Source organism: Herpailurus yagouaroundi, unplaced genomic scaffold (assembly GCF_014898765.1).
Source record: "Herpailurus yagouaroundi ecotype Mexico unplaced genomic scaffold, PumYag 28, whole genome shotgun sequence".
Lineage (NCBI taxonomy): Eukaryota > Metazoa > Chordata > Mammalia > Carnivora > Felidae > Herpailurus > Herpailurus yagouaroundi.
The window spans coordinates 26,309,688-26,332,235 of record NW_024412376.1 but is presented as its reverse complement, the minus strand read 5'-3'; the positions used below and the strand labels follow the sequence as shown (position 1 = coordinate 26,332,235).

The window sequence follows — 22,548 nt, the reverse complement described above, 5'->3', positions numbered from 1 at the left end:
ATTTTGTTTCCAGAAAACATGATCAGGTAAGTAGACAAGACTTAGGAATCTCACAAAAGGCAAATAGAACTAATTGCTTAATTAACTGATTTAAGACAAATTATAGAATTGAAAGTCCATATACAAAAAATCAATTGTATTTGTATACACTGACCACAAACAATAATTAAATGTAATTTTCAAAAAGATCATTTACAGTATCATCACCTCAAACTATTTAGGGATAAAGTATATGTAAGATTTGTACATTGAAAACTGTAAAACATTTCTGAGAGAAAATAAAGACTTAAGTAAATTGATAAATCTATTATGTTTTTTAGAGTATCAATATTGTTATGTCAGTTCTTTCTAAATTTATAGATCCAATGCAATTACAATCAAAATCCCAGTAGGCTTTGTATAAAAACTGACAAGCTAATTATAACGCTCATACGCAAATGTACAGAATCCACACTTTGATTCAAATTTGATTAAGAACAAAGTTGAGGAATTTGGATTACCAGATTTCAAGATTTAATATAAATCCAAGTAATCCAAAGTGTGGGAACTTTCGGTGTTTTTCACTTTCAGTGTTCAGTGGGAACACACAGGGAATTTTCAAGTGTACATCTGTGGTAAGTTGATTTTTCTAGAACATGCCAGGCTATTGATCCTTACCTAACACCATAGACAAAATTTCACTCAAATTAGAACAAAGACCAAAATATAAGGGCTAAAACAATCTCTAAAAGGAACAGTAGAAAATCTTGGCAACTCTGGGTTAAGCAAATACTTTTAGCTAAAAGAAAGCCATGAATATAAAGAAAAAAAAATTGATAAATTTCATTCAAATCAAAACTACTGTGTTAGAAAGACATTATTTAAAAAAAAAAAAAATGAAGAAGCACCTGGGTGGTTCAGTTGGTTAAGCATCCAACTCTTGAATTTGGCTCAGGTCATTACCCCAGGTTTGTGGGATCGAGCCCCATGTCAGGGCTTCACACTGAGTATGGAGCCTGCTTAAGATTGTCTTTCTCTCTCTGACCCTCCCCCAGCACACATATGTGCATGTGCATTCTCTCTCTCAAATAAAAACAAAAAATAAGAAAAAGAAAAAAAATGTAAGCCATGGGATGGGAGAAAATATTATATATTACATACATATGTAAGTTATATAACAAAATATATAAACAATATATAATAAAATATTATATGTTTTTTCTCCCACCCCATGGCTTACCTCCTCATTACATATATATAATTTCATATATTTTTTCATTTTTATTATACATATTTATAGCTATGTTTACATATCTATATTTATACCTAAGCCTTTATCTATTTAGCATAGATATACATTGCAAATATGAAAAAAGAATTGTTATCACTCAATAAGAAGAAGACAACCCAATACAAGGTTGGCAAATTATTTTCATGAATGTTTCATCAATGATATATAATTGATAAATAAGTGTATGAAAAAATGTTCAATATAATCATTTGGCAACGTAAATTAAATCAAAATTAGATCCCATTACGTACACACTAATAAAGATAAATTCAAAAAATAATTATTATACTTGTGTTTATTATTATTTACATACAATTGTGTAGTTGATGTAACTTCCTGGTAAACTGAACCATCTGCATTTATAGTTACTTTTGCTTACCATAGTAATACATACCAAATGCAAATATTTTGCTTACCAAAGTAATAATGGACTCATCACAGAATGATATGGTGGTTTTTAAGTCATAATACTTTTCACATAAAAGGACAGGGTGCCAGTGGCATCTAAGTTATACTGCAAAATTCATTTACTAAGTTAGTTCCTTGAGGTTTTACTTTAAAATCCGTAGTCACAAGAGAAGTTAACATTGGTCTTTCAAAAATTGTCGGAGATTCTTTAAAAATGTTTGTGCTCATTATTTCCTGTTGGCCTCTCTCTCTTCCATTCTCTGCCCTTCCCTACTCTGCTCTGTATCCCAAAACACAGTATAGAGTGCATCAATGGGAAGGCTATATCCTCTGGCTTTGGCTGGCTTTGGTAAGTACAAGGTGCAGTAAGGATCTGGAGGGTTGAGGAAATTGAGGTCATGGTATTTATTCTCCCAATCCCCACTCTGTTTCATTACGTTTCTAACAGTTGCTGATTTTCTCTTTAGCTATAACACCTGTTGAGTGGTACTTCAATTTTTCTAGGTCTCTCCAGATTCACTGTTTCCTCTGCTGTTCCCACTATAATTACCCATGGGCTGCCTGCCTCACCAGCTCTTTTGGTTCATTGAGCTCTGCCTTTTTAAAATTATTTTTAGTAAAACCATTATGAATATGTTGTTTTCTGCCACTACCCTGATACAATAATTGGTATGATGAGCAGGATTCTGTGACTGGTTTGCTCTCATATATGTGAGCAGACTGATAACCTGCGAGAGTGACATCCCAATTTTCATTTTTCTTTACTAGAATGGCATGAAATGAATTACTAATTGAGCAAAAATCATTGAGTAATTAATTGTCTTTGGCACTTAGTTGCTATGGCAAGAAAAATTGGTGATTGCAAAGATTATGGGATGTGATGACTGCTTCTGACTATTCTGGAGAGTTTACACAAAGATAAATATATGTTCAAAACACTGAACTCGTGACAATTCATGTCATGGGTGGATATGCAGAAAATGTTCTTAAAAACTTAAAAACTCCCTTATTTCTAGTGGCACAGGGCAGACAAGACTAAGGATTAAACCCAAGGTCTAACTATAGGAGAGGCAGAATTGCAATGTCAATGTAACGGACAACTCGCCAAATCAGTTATGGTAAGGGAAGAAAACTTTTTGGGAAAGAGTAGAGCCACAATAACAGAGATTTAGATACTCCTGAAATGTTCTTGGCAATGGACGCAGCTCCTCAACTTCAGGTCACAGAACCAGTCTTCCTTGCAAAGCGTTTCAGTGACTTCACTTTGGGCAGCTGCCTCAAAACGGTATGTGATTATTCTCAAGATCCAACATCACCATCATCCCTAATTGCCTCCAGTCTAATAATGAGAATTACACTTGAGTACTAATCAGAAGCAAAAGTGCATAGTTCTTTCTAAAAGGAGAAACTGTATAGCCTGAAGAAATTGCAAGATCTTTGATAACTTCACTTGGCAAGAGCCAAAGGGGGGTGTAGGGAAATAACCTAAGGAAGACAGAAGAATTGTGACACTGGACTAAGCCAATACTATCAGCATGGGAGTATTCACCAAGGATTCTGGATAAAATATCAAATAAAGTTCCTATGCGTAGTGGGGATAAATTTGAACCTAGTCACTATTGGGGTTTTACGCCCCTTAACCCTGGACCTAAATCAGTTTACATACCTGCAACATATTAACCTAGAAAGGAGGTTTGGTTATTTTGAAAAACTGCAACATGTCAATAAGTATACACCGCAAATCTTCCCAAGCTTTCTCCAGAGGGAGTTTTGGCCATTAATCAAGGTTAGAGACAAAACCTCTGGAAAAAAGCTAAACACCCAGGCCTTCAATACAATCTAAGATACAGGTAAGATTATGACTGAATTGACCTTACTCTGAAAAGATATGGTGGCTATGGGACTTTGAATTTCTTTGACATCAGGAATGCATTTTTTGAAGTCAATCAAAAAACAAAAATAGAAGCTGACTTGTAAAGAGAGTAGCTTCCGAAGAGCATTGTCCCCAGTCCAGCTGCTCTCTTTCTCTCCCCTATTGTATGCTGAGAAAATAATCTCTGTGGACAATAATATGCAGGCTTCCCCCCCCCGCCCTCTAGATTCTACCTGGGAAGTAAAAGCGGGATAGCTGAGAGCAAATGTTAGGGGTAGGTCATTTATTTCTTGGGGTACCTCCTGCCTCACTGTAGTCTTGCCAATGGCTACTTTTCTCATCAAATGCAGCTTCTCTCGGACAGCTTCTCTCCCAGGGTTTTAGCTCGTCCTGGGTTATGGTAACATCATTTGATTCTCTGGCCCCATCAACTCTGGGTAAAATGGCATTCCGCTGTTGCTAGTCTCTGGGCTTTACCTTTGCTTTTTTATTTCCTTCACTCCCGTACCTACTTTGGTATGCAGGTCTTTTCTGGAGTCTTTTCAGTTAAGCTTTTTGAAATACAAAAATATTCAATTTTTATAAAGTTTAACTTATCTTTTTATTTCTCTTTTAGAGTACACTTTTTGTATCACATCCAATAACTCTTTGCCTAGCAAAAGGAAAAAAATGATTTTTTTCCTATGGTTTCTTATGGAAAGTTTATAGTTTTACATTATATACATAGGAATATGATCCATTTTGAGTTCATTTTAATTAAGGTGTGAGGTATATATCAAGGTTAATTTAACTGCTTACGGACATCTAATTGTCCCAGCACCATTTGTTGAAAACTATCCTTTATACTATTCTTTATGTTGTTGTATAAGAGATTTACAACAATTCCCAATTATTCCTTACCACTCTTTGAACTATTTTCTCATGTACTTTACCTTTACAATGCCACAAAAGCACAATATGTTGTCACTGTTTTTCTCTTTAGCTAAATCCTGTTGATTGTACAAGGTGTTTCCTGCCAGGAAACTGATATTGTATCCAAGTTCTCCTTTTCTCTAAGACTGCATTGTCCAAACATTAGCCACTAGCCACTTGTGGTTACATAAACGAAATTAAAATTCACTTGTTCAGTTACACTAGCCACCTGTCAAATGCTTAACAGCTGCATGTGGCTGGTGACCGCCTCATCATACACTGAAGACCAGAACATTCCCATGGTGGCAGGAAGCACTGTCAGCAGCCCTGCTGTCTAAAAATATCTGTGGTCATATATTGCTGGACATATTAAACCTTATTAAATTTCATCTTCTTCATATTGATTTATAGCAACATTATTGATTATTAAGTGATAAATGTAGGTTTGCTTGAATAGGATGCTTGGGGTAATTTTTTATTTATTCTAGTATTTGTAGGTACCAGCCATTAAAGTCCTATGAAATCCTAGGGATTTCGTTGTTCCAAATGATGTTTTTATTTTCTATTTATTTTTTTCTAAATATAATTTATTGTCAAGTTAGCTAACACACAGTGTATACAGTGTGCTCTTGGTTTCGTGGGTAGATTCCCGCGATTCATTACTTACATACAACACCCAGTGCTCATCCCAACAAGTGCCCCCCTCAGTGCCCATCACCCATCTTCCCTTTCCCTCCACTTCCATCAACCTCTCTGTTTGAAACTGTTTTTCCCCTTCCCTCCCCCATGGTCTGCTGTTAAGTTTCTCAAATTCCACATATGAGAGAAAACATACTGGTTTTTCTCTGACTGACTTATTTCACTTAGCATAATTCCAGTTCCATCCACATTGTTGCAAATGGCAAGTTTTCATTCTTTCTCACTGCCAAGTAGTATCCCATTATAGATAAACCACTGGTTTTAAATCCATACATATTTCCTTAAATGCTTTATTTCTCATGGATGTGAGATTTTTTTTAATGGCATTTCTTTTAACATTGTATTTTTTGAGAAAACAAATTTTGAAAAAGTGTCTTGGGGCTTCTGGGTGGCTCAGTCGGTTGAGCATCCGACTTCGGCTCAGGTCATGATCTCGCGGTCTGTGGGTTCCAGCCCCGCGTCGGGCTCTGTGCTGACAGCGCAGAGCCTGGAGCCTGTTTCGGATTCTGTGTCTCCCTCTCTCTCTCTGCCCCTCCCCCGCTCATGCTTGCTCGCTCTCGCTCGCTCTCTCTCTCTCTCTCTGTCAAAAATAAATAAACATTAAAAAGATTTTTTTTAATTAAAAAGGAAAAGTGTCTTCTTTTCCTTTCTGATTTCTAAATTTCATAGGGATTTTATAAGCGACAAACTGAAAATAGTCAGTAGCAGAAACCCCTGGAAAGGCAAAAACCAATTAGAGGACAATAGACAATATACAAATCAGTATATGATAAGAAATATTTTACTGTTTTCTCTATTTATAAATAATAGTATTTCTGAATACTTTTAGTATATGTGCTGCCAAAGCGAGCACGATTTCTGAATACTTTTAATAATATTTTATAAAATATATCCATTTTAAATTTAGAATTTGATTTCTTTAACAGAAGTAGAGTTGACAATGTTACATTAGTTTCTGGAGTACCACGCTGTGATTTGATAACTCTACACATTATGCTGTGCTCACCACAACTGTAGCTACCATCTGTCACCATTCAGTGCTATTACAATACTCAATATTATTTTACCATAATAAGTTATATGATAATGAGATGATAATAAGTTATAAGATACTAAGATAATAAGTTATCTCCTAGAACACAAGGAGTACTCCCCACCCCCCAACACAGATGGCTTTTTGGGAGAAAAATGAGAACCTACCTTGTTTTTTAAAAAATTTAGAACAGAAGCTTATACATTTTTGCTATTGTTCTTTATAACCTTCAAATGCAATAAAAGCATTTTTAATATTCTTCTTAAAACTAAACTTTATTCTTATCATATACTCTCTGTCAGTGAAGATGAAAAGTTGCCCTCCAATAACCTTGTATAATAATTTTCCATCTATGTTTTCATCCTTCTTCAAGATCAAACTACCTGTTTACAGGAACATTTTCTGTGAAAGATTCACTTTAACACAAAAGATTTACCCTAATCAGAACTGACATGTGTAAGTGTAATGACTTTTAATTACATTTAAACAACTTTGTAGGATGTTTACTGAGTGTCCAGAATGGTATTAGGCACTGTGGAGTATACAAGAAGGCATGAGAAAATAGCATTGTGGAGGAGTTAAGGTTTATAAAAGGCTCTATTTAGCAACTTATATAGTATCACACATAATAAATTTGTTCAGGACTGGTAATAACTGCAGCATAACTTTCAGCATGAGTGAATCAGTGTATCTTTGAGAGGGCATCTCCAGCTGAGAAAGTGAGATTAGAATGGTGGGTTGAAAATGATCAGATGAAGGGGCGCCTGGGCGGCGCAGTTAAGCGTCCGACTTCAGCCAGGTCACGATCTCGCGGTCCGGGAGTTCGAGCCCCGCGTCAGGCTCTGGGCTGATGGCTCGGAGCCTGGAGCCTGTTTCCGATTCTGTGTCTCCCTCTCTCTCTGCCCCTCCCCCGTTCATGCTCTGTCTCTCTCTGTCCCAAAAATAAATAAAAAACGTTGAAAAAAAAATTTGAAAATGATCAGATGAGGTAGGTAAATGGAAGAGAAGACGGTATGAGAAGATAATTTTGAGTATGTAAAATGCTGTGCTACATTTTGGTCCACAAGTAAAAAACAGGAAAGACAAACAACGCTCTACCACAAAAATCTGTATCTTGTGGTAAAGAGTCAAAAGTTTATGTCTGCTGTTCATGGAACAAGATACAAGAGATTATTTAATCCCACTTAAAACATTAGAGTATATGGGGAGATGGGGCACCTGGGTGGCTCAGTTGGTTAAGCAGCAGACTTTGGCTCAGGTCATGATCTCACAGTGTTGAGTTCGAGCCCCTCATTGGGCTCTGTGCTGACAGCTGAGAGCCTGAACCTGCTTTGGATTCTGTGTCTCCCTATCTCTGTCTGTCCCTTCCCCACTCTTCCTCTGTCTCTCTCTGTCTCAAAAATAAGTAAAGATGAAGGAAAAAAAATTTTAAAAACATTAGAATATATGGAAAGAATAGCAATGATTGGAGCAGGTATACAAATAAGCTAAATTTCATCTATCTGTGGGAATCAAAGAATATTGTAAGCATTAGGAGTATAAGTAATGAAGATTCATGAATGCAATCACTAAGACAAAGAAAAGCAAGAACAGTTTCCAGTAACTGCCTCTGGAGCAAGAGGCGGAAGTGAGAGACGATTGCTTTAGGTTAGGTGCACGTTTTACGATGATTAAAATTCCCATGCATGTTGACTCCTTGAAAATGGGTGTATTACATCTAAGAGAAAAAAAGATGTTCAAATTCAAAGATGCTTTGTTAAAAGTACCCTTCTCAAAATCTTACTTACTTTTAAAAACAACTGAAAAACATGTAGGAGGCATAGTGATTGCTCTAAGGCAAATATGCTGAGGAGTCAAAAACATGCCCTGTGTTCGCACCTTAGTTTCCCACTTCCATATGTTCCATTGTTCATTTTTGCATCCAATTTTAATACATTAAAATATGATTTGCTATTCATCGGCTTCATTAAAAAATGACTTCAGAATATATTCAAAATACTAAGCACAACGGAAAATCTTTTTGAAGGTAAAATACCCAAAATGATTGTACGATAATGAAATAAATCTGCATTGCCCAAATTATTTTTTGGTTTGCAACATGCTGTGATAAAAATGGTGGCCAATACCAATAAAGAATAGTAAACTTATACTGAGCTCTTAGTATATACCAAACACCATACTAAGATCCTGATTTTGCAATATTTAACTTTCACAAATATTTCTATGAAATAGGCAATAATGTCACCTCTACTTTCCACAGGAGTAAACAAAGTTTCAGAGCAATTACATAATTAGTCTATGATTTTATAGCTAGTATGCCTGAAAACTGAGATTCAAAGTCTAGCTAACACCTGTGTGTTTAATTACTTTATTGATCCCTCCTCTTCCAAGCTCCAAGTATCACTAGTGGAAAAGCTGTCTTCTTATCTGTTCCAAGGCTTCAACTCTCTTGCCACATTTGTGGTGACTAGACCCTAGTTGTCATAGATGCTTTTGCTACTGTATAAATCATAGGCAGTTTAGCTTAATTTTTTAAGTCCATTAGTAATCATGAAATTGACAATAAATTTAGTTTATTAGGCTTCACATTCAAAATCTGCAAAGACTTTTATTTAAGTAGTAATATCTAGGAGGGACAAGGATTCAGGGAAGTGGGGCCTAGGATACCAACTCCTGGTAATAATTAACTGATGAATAGGTAAAGAAATTGTGGTTTATATACACAATGGAGTACTATGTGGCAATGAGAAAGAATGAAATATGGCCTTTTGTAGCAATGTAGATGGAACTGGAGAGTGTTATGCTAAGTGAAATAAGTCATACAGAGAAAGACAGATACCCTATGTTTTCACTCTTATGTGGATCCTGAGAAACTTAACAGAAGACCATGGGGGAGGGGAAGGAAAAAAAAAGTTAGAGAGGGAGAGAGCCAAACCATAAGAGACTCTTAAAAACTGAGAATAAACTGAGGGTTGATGGGGCATGGGAGGGAGGGGAAAGTGGGTGATGGGCACTGGGGAGGGCACCTGTTGGGATGAGCACTGGGTGTTGTATGGAAACCAATTTGACAATAAATTTCATATAAAAAAAATAAAGTTGGTAAAACATCTCCAGAGGGAAATTTAATCTAAAACCTTAAAAAAAAGTTTGTATCCTTTTATTCTACAATTCTACTTCTGGAAATTTTTTCACTAGCTAGGAGTTAAGTTCACTGTAGTTGGGTTATAATATCAAACAAATAAGCATGCAAAATATTTAACAGCAAGAAGACTGGTTTAAAAACTATGATGTTTCAGTTCAATGATGTAATACCAGTTACAGGTGAAGCTGTGCAAGAATATTTGATGGCATGGTTAATGACAAGAGAAAAGTGAACACCTCTAGGTGGGACTATAGGAAAGTTTCTTTTTCATTTTTGTGTGTTATAAATTGTATCTAAATGTTTAAGTATTTGTTTTTTAAAATAAAAATTAACTCCTTAATAATTTTTGCTCCTGCAGTGAGAACTTTTACGATCTTATTTTTTTTTAATTTTTTTTAACGTTTATTTATTTTTGAGACAGAGAGAGACAGAGCATGAATGGGGGAGGGTCAGAGAGAGAGGGAGACTCAGAATCTGAAACAGGTTCAAGGCTCTGAGCTGTCAGCACAGAGCCCAATGCGGGGCTCGAAGTCACGGACCGTGAGATCATGACCTGAGCCGAAGTCGGACGCTCAACCAACTGAGCCACCCAGGCGCCCCTTACGATCTTATTTTTAAAAACTCATTAAAAAATTGTAACTATGTATGCTGAAGGATGTTGATGAAACTTATTGTGATGGTCATTTTGCAATATATATAAATATCAGATTGGTATGTTGTGCACCTCAAACTAATACTTCATGTTAGATTATACCTCAATTAAAAAAAAAAAAAAGAAAAATAATAATTACTTAAGCAAAACACCCTAACATGGGTTGCATGGATCAATGGATATCAACAGGGATCCGGGAATCTTATGAAACCTGATGCAAAATATCCAGTGTCTGAGAGTTTGCATACTGTTCTGTAGAGAAAATATCTTACATCAATTCTCATAAATGGCCAATAACTCAACCAAGTATCAGAACTATTAATCCAGATGCTGCATACAAATAAAATTGATTTAGTTTGCAATTTCTTTGATCATATGGACAACTCTAAAATTCAAATTAAATAATTTATATATTATAAGTCATCATCAGCAAGTAAGACAAATCCTTTAGTGGCTATAACCACAGAGAAAATGTCAAAATATTTTTTGTGGTATTGGATTTCTTAAATATTTATCATAATGTATGTTTAATTCATCTATATTCATCTATTACTAAGTAAAACTTATAATAAAAGTATTATTTAATATACAAGTAAGGCCAGATTAATAAATCTACTTAACAGAGTTAAGACTGCAACAAGCTTAAATAACCAAAGAGGTATATACTTGGATAAAACCAAGACGCAGGTATATGGCAGTATGTTATAGAGTGAGGTCAAGAAATAGTACATTTAACAAAATCTAAAATACAACCTACTAGTTTTCATTCAAAAGATGAACTACATGTTACTATTATGTCATTAATAGCTTTTTATTTGATGTTTTAAAAGATTCTATAGTAAATTTCATATAAAATACCAACTTTATTAAAAAAATAATAAACATGGCACTGCCAGTACTTTACAAACAGAAATATTTCAGTTTACAAAGTTTGTTGTTTTTGTTTTTTGTTTTTGTTTTGTTTTGGTTTTTTTGTAGATGTAGTACTTTCTTAGTTCTCTAAATGATTGTTTATCATCATAAGCCCAGGTTTATAAACAATATTGAAGTCAGAGAAATTTAAAAAATCTTATATTAAGTCACTCAGACAAGAGAGAATAGAGTTGGGTCTCTTATTTCCCAATTCCAGGGAGTTTAGCAGATATGTGTTATGAATCGACTTCCACACATCTACCTCTAAATAGATGTTATATATATATATATATATATATATATATATATATATATATATATATAATTATTATTATAGAGAAGTAAACCTTTATTTCCTTGTTTGACAAATACAGTTGGCTGCTTGAATTGGTTGCTTTTTGGTGATTAATCAAGGAGACCAAATCCCATATTCTCCTCTGACTCCTTGGACTCTTCTTTGCTTCAGCCTTGGCTGGGGCTGCAGGCAGGAGGAGTAGGGGTGGTGGGAGTGGTTATGGGGCAGCTACCACGAATGCAGATTGATCTGCCAGGAAGGCCTCTTGACATTTTCAGCAAGTGGGAAGATGTAATCAGTCTACACAGACAAATCCAGGACCTGCCTGTATACATGATGATGGAATGAGGTACTGATGCAACAGCTGGGTAACCAATCTGCAAACAGACGCTGGCAACATTATGGACACCTTCCAGGAAGCAAGAATGCAGGTTCCTCTGTGTTGCCAAGCATTTCAAGGTTGCAGATGCGGCCACCGTCAAACACCTGCTGGGTGGTCAGCCCAAACGAGAAGGGGACTATGTTCAAGACTGTGGCTTCACTGGCTCCCACTTTGTCTCTAGTCTTCATTGCTGTGTGTCACTCAGAATTTCAATAGTGCCCTTGGAGATTTTAGTGGTTATATCTAAAGCCTGAAAGAAGGAGGTCTTCTTAGGCCTTGGACCAGTATTCTGGGCTGGCACAATGACTTCACATGGAGCTATGGCACTGGCAGCTTGAACCTTATTGGCCAACAGCATGTCCCTGATCTCAGTGATGTCCTTTTTGGTGAACACAAAGCCCACCTTCCTCTGGATATGAAGCAACAGTTTCTCCAGAGCTGGGTTGTCTTCCAGATGCTCTCGGATTGCCTCGTACATTATGACATGTCATATCATTAACAAGATACCAAATAGAAAATGCCACTGATACCTATTAATTGTATGCATGTGAATAAATGTTTATATTTTACTTAACATTTTTTGACCAATAGAAGAGTACTTGTATAATTTTTTAACATAAAGTATTACATAAACATAACATTACTGTATCTGATCAGAGTTAACTATCTTAGTGAAACCAGATGTTTGAAAGCTTCACCAAGGATCTTCTAAATGCGTGCAGAAACATATACAGGTTATAAATAGAGAGTAGCAGTGGCATTTCCCCGTGCTTACAGTAAATAAATGATTCATCAACAACCTGACAACCATAACTTAAATCCACAGCTTCTCTGTAGATTTATGTCAGATATTCATTCTCTCACGTGAATATGACTTGGAAGTTCTCCACAGGTTTAGAAGAATAACGATCACTATGTAAATCCTAACTATGAAATATAAAAGCAAATTCTTTGGACTATTTTAGGAAATTAACTACCTCATAATTCTCAGAAAGAAAATAACTAAAACCTATTTTTCAATGTAGAGTATATAAAATTCCCTCTTTATTTGCCTATTGATTAGAAACTTGTGCTTGAACCTCTTAAAGAAGCAAAATATCTATGTAACCCAATATTTCCATGTGAATAAGCCAGCAGAGATTAAAAAGAATAAAAAAAAAAAAGAAACATTAACACTGGCAAAAAAAATGTTAAGCATTTTTACTGAGAGTACTGAAATCAAACACACTGGATTCTCTGGTTCTAAGGAAACTTTATGTTGATTAAAACCTTAATGAAGTTAGATCTAATTAATAGATTTATTAACAAAAATAGTTACTAAAAATGGGTCCATGAAATGTTGTATGTTTTACTTTGAATTAATGGTGATGAGGTTCTGAGAGCTTAGTTATCTACCTCACCCAGAGATATCATCCCTTAAATTATAGTTTCCAAGTAATTTGACAGATGCCACCGGCTTGTCATTGTTTCTAAACCACAATTTGATGGGGGATTGACAGACGGAAGCAAGCTGCTCTGCAGATATGTTTTCTGATATAAAAAGGTAAAGAAAAGTGACTTTGTGATTGAATAGAGAAGCTATAAAATTAAAATTACTCTCTAATTTTTCAAATGCTGCCTGAAAACATATGGAGTATACATGGAATATATAAATTAATATTAACTTATATTATAAATCCAAAGTCTGCAAGAATGGAAGTCTACACAGCCTGTTTTTTTGTTACAGTTTTAAATTTTGTGTAAACACACGCGCACACACACACACACACACACAAAATATTCATTTTTATTTCATTAGTCTCAACAAGTGACACAATTATAGGAACTTGATGAAAAGACAAAACAAATGGCAAATAAATAGAGGAAAACAATGCTCGACCTCAGTGATCACGGAATACAAATTAAAACTACAGTGAGGGGCGCCTGGGTGGCTCAGTTGGTTAAGCATCCAACTTCGGCTCAGGTCATGATCTCACAGTTTGTGAGTTCAAGCCCCGCACCGGGCTCTGTGCTGACAGCTCAGAGCCTGGAGCATGCTTCGGACTCTTTCTCCTTCTCTCTCTGCCCCTCCTCACTTGTGCTCTCTCTGTCTCTCAAAACTAAATAAATGTAAAAAAAAAAATTAAAAAAAATAAAACCACAATGAGACACCATTACACATCCACCAGGCTAAAATGTAAAAGGCCGTTGGTGAAAATATGAAGCAATGGGAACATTACATTGCTGGAGGAGGGGAGAAATGTAAAATCAGAAAACAGTTTGATGTCATGTAATGGTGAATACATGCATACCTAATGACTCACTAATTTCATCTCTTGTTAAATGGTGATATATCAGAGTGGTATCAATAGAGTTAGTGATGAGTGACTAGGTTATGTATATTTTTTAAAGGTAGAAGCATCAAGGTTTCATGATCAATTTGATATGGTAAAAGATAGAAGCACAAAATGCAACCCTAAGGTTTTGGCCTTGAGCAACTGGATGAATGGTGATGTATTTGGCTGAGATAGTGAAGGCTATGGGCTGAGCAGGTCTGAGAGTGGGAAAGACATGATGAAGTTCAGATGTCTGTTAGACAGTTAAGCAAACGTGTACAGTAGGCAGTTGGATACGCAAGTCTGAAACTCAAGAGAGAGGACTGGACTAGAGGTAGAAATTTTAGAGTTGTTGGAATATGGATGATATTTAAAACCATGTTACTGCTAAGGTCATCAAGATATAAAATGTAATTAGAGATGAGGACTGATGAAATGCAAAGCTTGGTTACAACTCCTGTTCATGTTAGGAGTAGGAATATACTACAGAAATGAAAATGTACACTGATAAGCAATAAATCTCAGTCACCTATCAACTACTGTGCTGGAAAGCTTTTCCAGCCCCAGTAGGTCTGTTTCTCCAGTCTTCTATTTCCTAGGTACCACCATAATGGTCTTATGCTATCTAAGATCCTCTATCCCTTATCTTCACTCCTCACTCTTCCTTCATGCCCACCTTACCAGAAACGCTCTAATTTTTCTGTAGAAATTACTCTCAAAACCTCACGAAAGCTCTAATTTGTAACATATTAGTTCAGGGCACTAAAGTTGAGCCTCATCCATGTATCTGTGAATTTCCATTAAAAACAAGTTCAACATAACTTGTATATTTCCATATAGAAATAAACTTCATACATAAGTCCATGATATGTATGTGTGTGTGTATGTACATATATATATATATATGTGTGTGTGTGTGTGTGTGTATGTATTTATATATATGTGTATTTATACATATATGTGTGTTTATATATATATGTATATATGTATTTATATACATATATATAAAAGAAGTTAGGGGCGCCTGGGTGGCTCAGTCGGTTAAGCATCAGACTTCGGCTCAGGTCATGATCTCACAGTTTGTGAGTTTGAGCCCTGCGTCAGGCTCTGTGCTGACAGCTCAGAGCCTGCAGCCTGCTTCAGATTCTGTGTCTCCCTCTCTCTCTGCCCCTCCCCTGCTTGTGCTCTATCTCTGTCGCTCAAAAATAAATAAATATGTTAGAAATTTTTTTAAAAAAGAAATTAAATGAGCTAATATAAAATGCACATTGATACTTTGTTACAGAAGACCATAAACATAAGATCTATAGCTTTCACATTTTAATGCTTAAGAACCACAGTATTATGTATCTAAATGAATATAGTCACCTAAAATTATAAGTAGAGCCACATTCTTAATGTATAAATATATTAGAAAAAGAAGCATATAAATGAGAAAGAATGAAATCTGGCCATTTGCAGCAACATAGATGGAACTGGAGGGTACTATGCTAAGTGAAATAAGTCAAGCAGAGAAAGACAGATATCATACATTTTCACTCATATGGGGATCCTGAGAAACTTAACAGAAGACCAAGGGGGAGGCGAAGGAGAAAAAAAAAAAGTTATAGAGAAGGAGGGAGGCAAACCATAAAAGACTTTTAAATACTGAGAACAAACTGAGGGTTGGTGGGGGGTGGGGGGGAGAGTGGAAAGTGGATGATGGGCATTGAGGAGGGCACCTGTTGGGATGAGCACTGGGTGTTGTATGGAAACCAATTTGACAATAAATTATATTTAATAAAAAAATAAGAAAAGAAAAAGAAAAAGAAGCATGTATGCAAACATTTTGTGTGACAGGCAGGGACTTTTCCATTTCTCTCTCTCCTCTATTTGCTATTCTTCCATAGTAAGTGCAGCATAGGTTTTCCATTGTCTTGTCTAGTTTGAGAAGAACAAAGCAGGAAGGTTAGTGGGAGCTAACATGTAGTCTGTCTTTATTGATAAAGCCCCATAGCCAGGTGTGGGGCCAGACAAAGGAAATAGATATCCTTTTATTAGTACAAAGGGCACCTTTTTTCACCAAGCTGGGACTGGCAGGGCCATACCTAACTAGGAAAAGTGTGGAGCAGCAGTTTAGAGTATCAGCAGGGGAAAAAATGGTATATTCATAGTTTAATTAAAGATCATTTACTGAAGGGACCATTCAAAGAAGTATGTGGAAAATCTACAAGAGATGGGGAAGCACGCAGGGGGTAGAAACAATGGTAATTCATAACCCCTGCTTGTGAAGGGACAAGATGAATGTTACCAGAGATGGGGCAAAGCTGAAGCAGTGGCAGAAGTGCTGCCTAACAGAGTCTAGAATTAGAGGTAGAACAATGTGAGAAGGGGGCAAGAATAAAAAAATATCCAGACCTATACTTCCTACCCCCCCAATCGCTGGCAGGTGCTAAGCACAACTGCAAGTCCAGAAGGGAAGACAGAAGGAGTGATGCAATACATTAAGGTCGGCCTCTCAGGGCCCACAGGAAGAGCAGAGGATGGTGGAGAAGGAGTCTGGGGAGCAAACCAGAGTAACTAGCACTAGATATATATCTTTCTAATCCATCTATTAACCATATTTCTAGCTTTTGCAAACTTATACTTTAGCATCTGCTCTGCATAATCTACTACATACATCTTGCTATGGATAGCCTAACAATATACCTCAGACAGCCTGCTTTGACTTCTTGCCTTCCTCATTTGCCTCCCTCCCACTAGCCAACCTTCTTCTGATAAGGGTCCTTCCTCCTTGGAGCACACTTTTTAAAACAAAACCAACCAATTCAGAGTCCACACCTGCAACCACCTCCTTTATAAGACTTTTGTACTCTAGGCATAATCACCCCAGGGCCAAGGGCCAGAAAACTAGGGACAGCCACTATGCCACAGAGCCTGCCAAATCATTCAAACTAGCCAACCAGTTCCTTCCACAATAAAGACTCTGGCCCAGTCACTATGCTACCAACTATGGACCCCCCTTTTGTGTGGAATGTTGTAGTAAACTTTCTTTTTGATGGTAACTGTCTCATGATCCACCGAGGCCTTACTGAACCTCAAGTTTTCTATTAATCTAGTATACTTTAAAAATGGAATGTGATGAACCATTTTAATGAAATTTGTACAGGTGCTATATAGGTTAGAGGTGGCCATGGATGGTCACTTTTTTCTGATTATACTGTCTTTCAGATATAATAGTTAACTGTATCTCTTCCCTGATATCAGCTAGAGAAGAAGCCAATAAAACATCACCTTCCCTTTAGAAAACTACAGGATAGCATGATTACCTTTGGCAAACTCCCATCTCCCCCTGCCTCTTTTTCTTATATCCATTGGTCTCAACTTCACCCTAGGTCGAGATAACTGTTTGCTAATTTATAAATGATAAGTTTATAAGTCCTGTGGTATTATTTTAACATTATTTTTATAAAGTGAGATTATTAATATTTATTATTTACTTATTAATTATATTATTACTTATTATTATACTTATATATTATACTATTACTTATTACTTATATTATTAATTATTACTTATATTACCAAATTTATTATCTCCAGTTGCATGGTTTCAAGTGCTACAATCAGTAACTTTTATAATTCACTAAGAATAAGCTCATATAAAATAAAGTTAAAAGAAAGGGCACTAATTAATAACAAAAGCAAGTATGGGAGAATAAATCTCATTGGGAAGGTAAATATAAAATAAGGGTAGTGGGTTAATCCCTTATAAAACTAGAATGAAGATTAAAAGACAAAAGTAGTAGAAATGTTTATAATTACAAAATCGGTTAAGGGATACACAAGGTAAAAACAAGTAAAATATAATATCAAAAATGCACAATGTGGGGAGGAAAGTAAAAATGTCAAGCTTTAGAACGCAAACTGAAGTTATTATCAACATAAAATAAACTGATACAGATATGTTGTTTTATGCAAACTTCATGGTGACCACAAAGTAAAAATCCCATAGTAAATATACAAAAGATTTCAAAAAAGGAATATAAGCAAACCACAAAGGAAGAGACGAGAAATACAAAAACAGCTAGAAAACAATTACCAAAATGTCAATAATCACATATCTATGAATAATTAATTTAAATGTAAATGGACTAAAATCTCTAATCAAATACACAGAGCGAATGAATGGACTGAAAAAACAAAAACAAGGGGCACCTAGGTGGCTCAGTGGGTTAAGTGTCCAACTCTTGATTTGGGGCTCTGTGCTGAGCATGGAGCCTGCTTCCAACTCTTGCCCTCACCCTCTGCCCCTCCTCCACCTTCTCTCCCTCCCTCTCTCTCTCTCTCTCTCTCAATCAATCAATCAATCAATAAATAAATAAATAATAAAAACAAATAAACAGCACCTAGAAGAAAACATAGGTGGTAAGTTCCTCAGCATAGGTCTTAGTGATGATTTTTTTAAGTCTAATGCCAAAAGCAAAAGGAACAAAATCAAAAATAAACAAATGGGACTACATCAAACTAAAAAGCTTTCCACAGCAAAGAAACCATCAACAAAGTAAGAAAGTAACCCACTGAATGGGAGAAAATATTTGCAAATCCAGTATATGATGAAGGCTAATATCCAAAATAGACAAAGAATTTCTACAACTAAGTAGCAAAAAGCAAATAATACAATTACAAAATGGGCTGATCTGAAGAGACATTTTTCGAAAAAGACATACAGATGGCAGACAGACCCACGAAAGATACTCAACATCATTAATTATCAGGGTAATGCAAAACAAAACCACAATAAGATATCTCACACCTGTTAGAATGGCTATTATGTAAAAGACAAGACATAACAAGTGTTGACAAGGATATAGAGAAAAGTATACAGTTGTACACTGTTGATAAGAATGTAATCTGGTGTAGTCACTATGGAAAACAGTAAGAAATGTTCCTCAAAAGTTAAAAACAGAACTACCATATGATCCAGCAATTCTACTTCTATTTATCTAAAGAAAACAAAAACACTAACTCTAAAAGATATGTGCAGCCTCATGTTCACAGCAGCATTATTTGCAGGAGGGAAGATATGGTAGCAACCTAAGTGTCCATCTATGGGTCCATGGTTAAAGAAAATATATATATATATATATATAGACACCATGTGGTATCTATAAATACCATATGATTTCTCTTATATGTAGAATCTAAAATAAAATACAATCTTATAGATACAAAGAAAAGACTGGTGGTTACCAGAGGCAGAGGGATGGGGGATGGAATAATGGGTGAACTGTTTTGTTTGTTTGTTTGTTTCTTTGGTTTAGTTTAAATAAATTGAATGATTTATATATATATTTTTTTGAAGTGAAGGAATATTATGGGATCAATATTAGGAGTAACAGCTGGAAAGAAACAACAATATATATTATTTTATTTTAAAAAGAAACAAACAAAAAGCCCTGGGATACCTTGCAAGGATGCCAACAGGAGGGCATAGGAGTCACCTTGAAGAGGCTCCCCTGGTCAAACCAGGGATAATTTGAGCATCAGAAATAATAATGCCTGTAAGTGATTGAAGCACATAAAATAAAAATAATAATAAAATAAATGGGCAATTAAATGTGATTACAGATCATTAAGCTGAAGTAAGATGAAGGAAAACTCATTAATTGAACACATTTCAAAATTGTAGTCTATATAAACTTCTAACACATGGAATTTGAATGGATAAGTTTATACCTATGTGTGTATTAGAACGGAGTCAAATATGGTCACCTCTTATCATTAATTTGAATCAATGGGAAAAGTGCTGTATATTTGTTTTTACTTTTTAAATTCAAAATACCCCGACGGTTTACTAATCTAGCTTTTTGAGAGGTTTCAAAAAATAACAGGAGCCACAGGCTTGGTATAAAACCTGACTCTCCTTGTGGAACTTCTTGCCTTGGAGTAGCAACATGTATTGATTTTGACATGCCAATAAAGTTACATGGAAAGAAATCGGGTTAAAATTGCATTTACTGTGTAACAGTAAAAACCTATGTAACAAAATTAGGTGAAGAGTAGCGATATTCTTAACATAGAAGTCCTTTCTAAATGCTATTTCCACCAAAGACACAAGGCTCATGTAATCACAGTTAGAAAAAAAAAAATCTATCACACTTCCAACTTCATATGGTCAAACACATCTACTCACTGTGAGATTTATTAACAGAAAGAATGGTAAAGAGAAGGTTCCCTGAAGTATGAACTTACATCTATTATTCACTATGGCTCAAGTTATTTTTCTGTTTAAAATGTTTCTCTCCACATCTTCACACCACATCAATAAATAAAAGTATAGGCCTATTACTTTCCTATTACAGTTCAGTGCTATTTGATAGTAGAGTTTCAGGATCATTAAATGAGTACTTCAAGAATTCTTGACATCTGGTTTAAGAAAATGGAAGTGTTCTTTACTGTAAAGAGTTTGCATATGTGGATTTTTCCCCACACTAAGTACTGTAAACCTGAGTTCTACCTTATGATATTGAAGACTTCTATGGGGCACCTGAGTGGCTCAGTCAGTTAAATATCTGACTACAGTTCAGGTCATGATCTCTTGGTTTGAGGGTTCAAGCCCCGTGTCAGGCTCTGTGCTGACAGCTCAGAGCCTGGAACCTGCTTCAGATTCTGTGTCTCCCTCTCTCTCTCTGCCCCTCCCCTGCTCATGCTCTCTCTCAAAAATAAATAGTTAAACAAAATTTAAGACTTCTAGAAATGATCAATTAAAGGAGGCTAAGAATATGCATATTCATCTTGAATAATATAAAAGTCCACCTTGTGAACTTTTTAGTATATACACTCATAAGTGTATTTATATAATTAATCTATATAATTATAGATACAAAAATATTTGAAATAGGGGCACATGGGTGACCCAGTCAATTAAGTGTCTCTTTGTTTGGGCTTAGGTGCTGATCTCACGTTTCTGAGTTTGTGCTCCTCATGGGACTCTGTGTTGCCAGTAGGAGCCTGCTTGGGATTCTCTTTCTCCTTCTCTCTCTGCCCCTCCCCTGCTTGCACACACACACTCTCTCTCTCAAAACAAATAAATAAACTTTAAAAAAGTATTTGAAATATACACTTATAGATTTAAAAAATATAAAACTGTATTTGAAATTATTTTTTAGTTAGGCTCCTCAATTGGGATGAATGTGTATTGATGGTTGATAAGTAGATTTTTTAAAGATGGGAATGTTAAATATATTTTAAACATCAATATGGTTTTGGATTTTGCACCAAATAGACACCTGATGATGTTTTCTTGTTTCCTCTTTAACACTCAAAATAAGAATTTGTTCAACATAAGCAAATATGTTTTACTTATGTCACTCCTGTATTTAAAGGAGTGGCTTTATTTTGTGGTTGGAGAGCTTCCAGCATAGAAACTGAATTTAGAAAGTAACACTATTTCTTTTTTTTTTTTTTTTTCAATGTTTTATTATTTATTTTTGGGACAGAGAGAGACAGAGCATGAACAGGGGAGGGGCAGAGAGAGAGGGAGACACAGAATCGGAAACAGGCTCCAGGCTCTGAGCCATCAGCCCAGAGCCCAACGCGGGGCTCGAACTCACGGACCGCGAGATCGTGACCTGGCTGAAGTCAGACGCTTAACCGACTGCGCCACCCAGGCGCCCCAAAAGTAACACTATTTCTAAGCAAATGATTACAGAATATAACCAAAACTTCTGAATTGTGTAATGTCAATCTGATGAGTTACACTGAAAGACACTACCCTTCTAAAATTGTCGCATATTTTTATCAAATATATGTTCACTACCACCTTTCCTGAAAGTGTGTAGCTTTACTGGTTCTCAGTACTAATTTCAATTTGAAATCTCGTAGGTACTTATAACAAAAATGTTAATAGAATCAATGTAATAAAACTATTACCACATGTTATATTATGAAGCCAACCATGCCAGACAGCTCCAGCTCTCAGTAGGTGGCAAATATACTTAGATATTTGTCTTATATGTAGAATTGCATGACAGCATTTAAATGTGCAAAGCCATTATTTTTTATGTGGCAAGAAGAAAACTTAATTATGGGCAAAGCTATGAAGACTCTCCTAGTCACCAGGACCTCCACACCCTTTAGGCCCCTGTCAGGAATCTCTCCCTCCTTCACCCACCACAGCAACAGATCTACACTTTTTGTCACAGCACTTAGACTTTCTGTTGGAAATTACTGTCTTCTACACGCTTTCTTATTTTCACCTGGAAGCCTTTTGTGGATAGGATTCATGTCTACCTCATCAATTTATCTGCCACAACTATTACCATAGTGATTCCTTGGTTAATGTGCCCTTAGCAATTTGTTGAGTAGATGAAGGCATTAATTGCAGAGGCAAAATGTACATGCCTTATAACAAAGAGCACTATATTTTTTATAAAGTTTTTCAATGTTTATTTATTTTGAGAGAGAGAGAGACAGAAAGAGAGAGAGAGAATCCCAAGCAGACTCCGCACTGTCAATGCAGAGCCCGATGTAGGGCTCAAACTCATCAACTGTGAGATCATGACCTGAGGCGAAGCTGAAGGTCACATGCTTAACCGACTGAGCCACTCAGGCACCCTAACAAGAGCATTTCCTCTTCTATTCTGCCCATAGCATAGAACTATGGTTTTCAAA

The 22,548-nt window shown here is 35.8% G+C and overlaps 1 protein-coding gene and 1 pseudogene across 3 annotated transcripts in view; both read right to left on the bottom strand.

Moving 5' to 3' along the window:
• Positions 1 to 22,548, bottom strand: part of MARCHF1 (membrane associated ring-CH-type finger 1) — an 889,619-nt gene that overhangs the window by 512,761 nt on the left and 354,310 nt on the right. The window lies entirely within an intron of this gene.
• Positions 11,237 to 12,253, bottom strand: LOC121027635 (60S acidic ribosomal protein P0-like; annotated as a pseudogene).